Below are 7,737 nucleotides of genomic sequence, written 5' to 3'. Positions count from 1 at the left end.
ACAAGACCTCATTCCTTACATCACTGAGTCGATGTCAACGCTAGAGGCGCAACATTATAGGAATTTCAACCAACCTAGCAAAATTTGAAGGGAAATATGCTTTTTGATCTTAAATGTATGTATCTATGTTTATAACTTTGGTTTGCAAGTTATAGAATCTGATGGTTACTTTTTTATGTCTTCTGCTTAGTATATTTGGTTAGTCTAATGATAGGGAGCTTCAATGATATTCATGAACTTGATAGATCAACTTAACTCTTTCATGTTCTACATGCTTCTGGTAACTGAAAAGCAATAGAAATTAGACATTTTGTTGAGTTCTAACATTTTACCAAAAAAAAACATGGCTCAACTATGAAAAATACTTAAATATTTATTTGCTATTTCTCTTGCGTTTATTTAGGTTATAGGAGAACAACTTGCAATTTTTTATCTCTAAAAGACATCTGGAACTATTTTTTGTAGTTATTATTATTGTACAACTATTTTGTGTAGAGATTGTTGGTTTAAATAGTTTTTACTGTAATATATAAGTGTTATGTGTAGTGTTTTATGATAAATTATTTAGTTGATTTATATAACTAATTTCTTGAGCCTTTATTTAAAATTTTACGTGTAGGTCTAATTACGAAGAGTATATCTACTGGCTGAAAGATTATGATATTAAAAAGTTGAAAGTAATGTATAAAAACTATGTAATTTTTGTTAGTGTTCTTTGTTTTTCATTTGGTAGAACCTTGTGAAAAAATGACATAATCGGCATGTTTATGGTCTTTTATTTCTTCCATGTTTTTCATGTTGAAATTTTGTGTTTTTATTAGTTTAACCAGGAAGAACAAAATGTCAAAATATGGTTATAAAAGAGAAGTTGAAGTCCTTAGACTGATAGTGTTTGTGGAAATGATTTTTAATTTTAATTGACATATTAAATATTAATTTTGAGTTTATTTTAGGTAATTAATAGATATAAATGACTTTTAGTAGTAGTCGAACCGGTGGAACCAGTCTCAAAAACTAGAAAAACCAGATGATGTAATAATGACATTATGATTAATTTTAATATAAACAATATACAAAAATTAAAATAAATAAATAACTTTTTAAATTCCCGATTTTTAAAAGTTCTACGAGATTGGTTTTTACGGTTTCACATGAGGAATGGTTTTTTGGCCTCTAAGACATGATCCCGGCTGAACTGATCGGTCCGGCCCGATTTTCAAAATATGGCATAATACTATCAAAAACTTAGAACTTAAAATGGTATGCATTTCCTTTTTACATAAATACTAATAATATACATAAAATAATTAGCTAAAGATATTTGAAATGAATATATTACTATATTTATTTATTAACAATTGTCACAAGTAATCAGACTTGGTTAAAAAATAAGGGGACTCTTACAAAATAACCTCAATATTTATTTTTAAAAAGTATTATTAGATCAAAAAGTATAATAATATCAAATAGATTGACTTTCCAAATGGATAGGGTTTCATTGAGCTCATACGGTAACCGGCAAGAGTTAGATAAAGTTGCATAATAAATATTAGAAACCTAAGTTTTGCATGTAAGGTCATTCAAAAAAGGGATAAAAACAAAGAGGGTGAAAGTTAAACACAGGACCATCAAGGGGTAAAAACAAAGAGGGTGAAAGTTAAACATAGGACCATCAGCTTTGAGATATTTGTGTTTACCGTTGCATCATGTAGCTATGTTAGTAATGTTCTAATTATATCTTATATGGAGTTTATACCATGATTCGTTATTATATATGGAATAATAATGTTACGGAATCGCAACCTAACAAATGAATTGTGTAATCGAACCCAATTAATATGTAAAAGTTTTCAACACAATGTCATTGATATCGAAATAGTTGTTCATTAACATGTTGGAAAGATGGTATTTTTTTCTAATGATTCCTTTATGTCTGTCTGAAGATGACATGTTCCAATTCAAGCTGAAGAGAATATTTTCCAATTCGATTATGTTTCGCGATAACAATTAATAAAGCTTAGGGAGAAACAATTCCAAATGTAGGCCAACTTTATGTGGCATTATCTAGAGGGATATCATATGCCAATATAAAAGTATTAGTGAACTCTAACTAATAATTCAGCACAGTAAAGTTTATACATCAAATATGGTGTATAAAGAAGTGTTGCACACATCAAATATAGTGTATAAAGAAGTGTTGCACGATTAATAATACACAACCAATAATGTGGTCATCTACATTTGTAAAGAATCCTAATCTGTCATTTTTTATTCTTATTGATTTTGTTTCTGTTAGCATGCCTTTTATTGATAATTGTTTTATATGTAGTAAACTATTTGCACAAAAGAACAAAAGAATTAACCGCCTCTACAAATTAATTTGTGAAAAAAAATATCGCATTCGTCGCTTGGTGCGGGTAAACGGCTAGTGTGTGTGTATATATATATATATATATATATATATATATATATATATATATATATATATATATATATATATATATATATATATATATATATATATATATGGGCCTGGACGACCGTCTAGGTTGCCCCTGTCTGGATCAGGCCTACCCGCCATTGTATTATATTCTTCTAGACATCCATGTTGTTGAGCACCCCATTTAAAGAAAAAAATTATGGAAGAATGCTCCATGTGAATACCAAATCTAGTGTCTTAGAATAGTATATTTGTTCTAGAAGGGAAGAAAGGTTTTCTTTATTGAACCATTTTAGGGTTTCAACCATAATCCTTATATTTGTATTGGGAAGCATAACCCAAAGCTTGTAACCAAGGCTTGCACTGTCAATTTAAAACTATGCCACGAGGGGTCCAAAATGGTAGCAACAAGCCCACTTCATTTTATTTCATTTACATGTGGTACCCAAAAATACATGTAAATATCAATTTCATCCCCTTATGATGAGCGAACGACCAAAATAAATAAATAAATAAATAAGAAATCTTTTAAAACATAAAATAATAGTTTGGTGGGTTATATTAGCCGAATAACAATAACCCATACTTTTTAAATTTGCAAAACATTATCATATAAAAATTAAAATACAATAAAAAAAATGTCATGTTATAAATTTTTATAATCTCGCATAGATCGTTATATCGTTTCAGAAGGAAATTTGGGGAGTGGTGATTTGCACCATTGTTCAACCATAATCCTTATCTTCGCCTGCTTCAAAAATGTTCAACCATAGATCAACTCAAACAAATCCACGCCCAAACCATCACCATCAGACTTGCTCGATTTACTTATGTAACCAGCAAGCTCTTAGCTTTCTCTACGATGTCCGACTTTGATTATGCTCACACAATTTTGAACCAAACAAACATTCCTACCATCTTCGATTATAACTCTATGATATTGGGTTACTCTAAAACCTCAAAACAAGAAATGGGTATTTTACTTTACACTCAAATGTGCAACAATCGCATCGAACCGAATGCTCGTACTTTTCCTATTTTGATCAAAACATGTGACTGGATATCTTCGTTGCTTCAAGTGCATGTACATGTCGTCAAACTTGGAAATGTTTGCAATGTTTATCTCACCAGCTCGCTTATTTATATGAATTCGAATTTCAAAAATGTTGAATTAGCTATACAGGTGTTCAAAGAAAGCTCGTATAGGAACGTGGTTTGTTGTACGAGTTTGATAACTGGGTGTTTTAATAATGGTCTTGTTGATGAGGCATGTAAGGTGTGTTGGAACAAACCCTGCAACCTCCAAATAAATAAGAAAAGAAGAAGGAAAACATATACATAGGGCTACATCTTTCTAACCTCTTGCTACTTTATTTAGTACCATAACATACAATATATATATACGTACCTAGCTGCCTACTCCACTTTTAAGGGAAACAAACTCTACCTAGTCAAAGCAATAAAATAGGAGTCAACTAAACCTATCTAAACTATTCTAAAAAACGTGGCCAACATGGCCTTTACTTATTCATACTCTAAGCAAAAGACTAAACTACCCCTAATAAAATTGTATGCTTTGAACCAGTCACCTCCTTTGACTAAAAGTCAGAATTATACCCAACAATCACCCTCCTAATTCTGACTTGTCCATACTCCTAGCAATCACGACCATGAGCCAGTTGCTGAACCATCTCCTTCACAATTACGCATCATTTTTTTCTTCACAGTTAGAACAACTTCTACCAGTCATCACCTTGGCAGGTTTCTTCTTCACCTTCTCTACTTTCTTCAATCTAGTTTCATCGCCACTCGATTCATTATCAGCACAACACCTCCGCCGAATTCTGCACCAGTAGCCCAATACCCACCGTGAAACACCACATGCTTCACAAACCTGCTGCACCAGCCGAACCATCACAGATCACACAGATCTTCTGGGTTAATTAACGTCTTCGCCTTTTCTTCAAGCCGACCCACACACACTTGCAGGTGAACAATGTTTCTGTCTCCTGATCACACAAATCCATTCTTTTTCCTTCTCACGTTGACTTGCTTCTCCACACAGGTAAGCTTCACCACACAGGTTCCTTTTTCTTCTTGGTTCACCCAGAACATGAATTCAGCACACAACTTTCTTTCAACTCTCAAAACACTCAATCACACAGATTTCTTGATTGAACTCGGCTCACACAGAACTTTCTTCGGCTCACACAGAGCTTCTACTTTCTCTGGACATTATGGTTCACATAGAACCTCTTCATGATCCCACGATCTTCATACAAATGGATCCACAGACGCCAACCATTCACCACAGGTTTCATCAGAACCTACCTCCCTGGTTAGCTTTGATACCAAGTGTTGGAACAAACCCAGCAACCTCCAAATAAATAAGAAAAGAAGAAGGAAAACAGATACATAGGGCTACATCTTTCTAACCTCTTGCTACTTTATTCAGTACCATAACATACAATATATATACACGTACCTAGCTGCCTACTCCACTTTTAAGGGAAACAAACTCTACCTAGTCAAAGCAATAAAATAGGAGCCAACTAAACCTATCTAAACTATTCTAAAAAACGTGGCCAACATGGCCTTTACTTACTCATACTCTAATCAAAAGACTAAACTACCCCTAATAAAATTGTATGCTTTGAACCAGTCACCTCCTTTGACTAAAAGTCAGAAGGTGTTTGATGAAATGCCTGAAAGAAACGATGTATCATATAGTGCAATGATTCCTAGGCTTGTGAGAAACGAACTTTTCAACAAAGCATTCGACTTATTCCTCCATTTGAAACATAGTTCTCTAGTGAAGCCCAATAGGCCTCTTTTACTAACCATCCTCATTGCATGTGGTAAAATTGAAGACCTAGAAATAGGCAAAAACATCCATCATCAACTACTTGAAGAATCTTTTACTTTTCACCTTGAGATTGATAATGCACTTCTAGATTTCTATGCTAAATGTGGTGATATAAAGAAAGCCGAAGACATATTCATCAAAATGCCTTACAAATATGTTGCTACACGGAGTTCCATGGTTATGGGGCTAGTCACAAATGGGTGAAATGAATCAGCAATCGAGCTTTTTGAAGAGATGACACATAAAGGACCTATTCCTAATGAGATTACATTCATTGTTGTTCTTGTTGCTTGTAATCACAGATCTTTAGTAACAAAAGTATGGTGTTTACATGGAAAAATGTTCAAAGTTTTTGGCATTCAACCAGGAATTGAGCATTATGGATGCATGGTTGATGTATTGGCTAGATCTAGGAAACTGCAAGGAGCTGAAATACTTATAAATTTGACGCCAATGGAACCTGATGAAGCTATTTGGGGATCTTTTCTACATGGGTGAATTGGAACCAATTGGAAGGTTAGTGGTATTATGTCCGGTTCTCGGTTTCGTGTTTACTCCTTAATTCATTTTCGACTCTTTCAGCTCTAGTCCGGTTTCGAATCGGTTTACATCCCTGTCTGACAGTGATGTTAATGTTGCTACACAAACCTATCAATTCCCATTCTTTCATTGATAGATCAGAACATTAATGACATCAAAAACATCAAGACAATGTTTAACCATAATAAACACATTTTTCCATTACTGAAGGTGGGGAAGTTTCTACAAAAGAGTGTATACAATTGCCTGCTTTCATTCAAGTCTATGTCAAAATCATTATCAAGTTTTATATACCTTAATAATGATTAAAAGTATTCAAGTTATAACCTTAATACAAGAGCTAAAGTTAAATACCAAGCATCCAACCCTATACTATATTCTTCTAGACATCCATGACCACAACGATCAACACAACTGTACATAAACTATTTAAGACAAAAACCCATGTTCTAAGCGTTGATTTTCTTCTTGACAACATTAAGCTCAACTTGAAGCTCCAAATATTTGGATCCTAATATGTTGTAATCGGGACCCATTCCATTAGTTGGTTTATGAATCACGATATGTGTCTCAATGATTTTATCCTCATGGTTGCATGGTGGTAAGTTTAAATCATCAATAAGCATGTTGTTGAGAACCCATTTTAAGAAGAAAAAAAATATGAAAGAATACTCCATGTGAATGTCAAATCTAGGGTTATAAAATAATATATTTGTTCTAGAATGGAAGAAAGAATGCTCAATGATTTTATACTAAGGACCATAACCCAAAACTTGGTGACCAAGGTTTGTATTGTCAGTTTGTAACTATGCCATAAAGAGTTCATAATGGCAGCAACAAGCCCACCTCATTTTATTTAATTTACATGTGCTACCTAAAATACATGTAAATATCAAGTTCACGCCCTAATTAGGACAAAAATAAATAAATAAATAAGAGATCTTTTAAAACATAAAATAATAGGTTATAATAGCCAAACCACACTAACCCTTTTAGTATAGGAAATCTACAATAAAGTCTCTATATTTTCATCTCATATTCGATTAACTCCTTATATATATATATATATATATATATATATATATATATATATATATATATATATATATATATATATATATATATATATATATATATATTCTAATTAAGTCCCGAATACCAGGAATTGTATTCAATTAAGTCTCGAATATCAGGAATTTTATGCACTTTGACCCTTTTTACTGGGTCAACAGGTCAACTATTTTCAAAATTTACATTTTTTGTCCAAATTTTAAATTGTATTACAAATTTGATCCAAAATTTACACACTTGGCCTACATATCAAAATTTTCTTACAAATTCATCCTAAATTTTGTATTTTTACATACTTTTTTTAAAATTTAGTTTAGAATATGTTTCTTTTTTTTACTTTATAAAATCATATTTATAAAAAAAAAAAATTCACATTAAAAAATTTCTTTTCTCTATATAAAAATTTTTTTTAAAAGATTTTTTGGTAAAAAAGATTCTTATATGTGAAAAATATGTTCAAATATTAAGAAGGAACATAAGCAAGAACACGTCAATATAAAAAGATTCTTAGAAATGTATTTTTATTTTAGCAAATATCTAGGTTTTTAAGTTGAAAAATATGTTTTTTAGTTTTTAAACAAAATTTTGTAGGCCACTTCAACGTTTTTTTAATATAAACCAATAAATTGTAACACTCATTTTCACTTAGAAAAGTTAATAAATATAAACATTTGTTTATGAAATGAAAGTGACTATATTTTTTTGGCTAAAATTGTCAAAATGAAAGTTGTAGTAGTCGTCAAGATGAACACGCAGATACAAAAAACATCGAAAATGGAGTTTGTACGAAGACTTATGATTTTTATAGGTTTCTATAAAA

General features: G+C 31.6%; 1 pseudogene; it reads left to right on the top strand.

Annotated features, from left to right (window-relative positions):
* The first annotated feature begins 3,152 nt into the window (after positions 1–3,152).
* Positions 3,153–5,804, top strand: LOC145045965 (pentatricopeptide repeat-containing protein At5g06540-like; annotated as a pseudogene).
* Positions 5,805–7,737: the final 1,933 nt, after the last annotated feature.

The sequence above is a fragment of the Lactuca saligna genome, chromosome 5 (assembly GCF_052625555.1).
Source record: "Lactuca saligna cultivar CGN05327 chromosome 5, ASM5262555v1, whole genome shotgun sequence".
Lineage (NCBI taxonomy): Eukaryota > Viridiplantae > Streptophyta > Magnoliopsida > Asterales > Asteraceae > Lactuca > Lactuca saligna.
The sequence above is the reverse complement of the archived record's forward strand: the minus strand, read 5'-3'. Positions and strand labels throughout refer to the sequence as shown.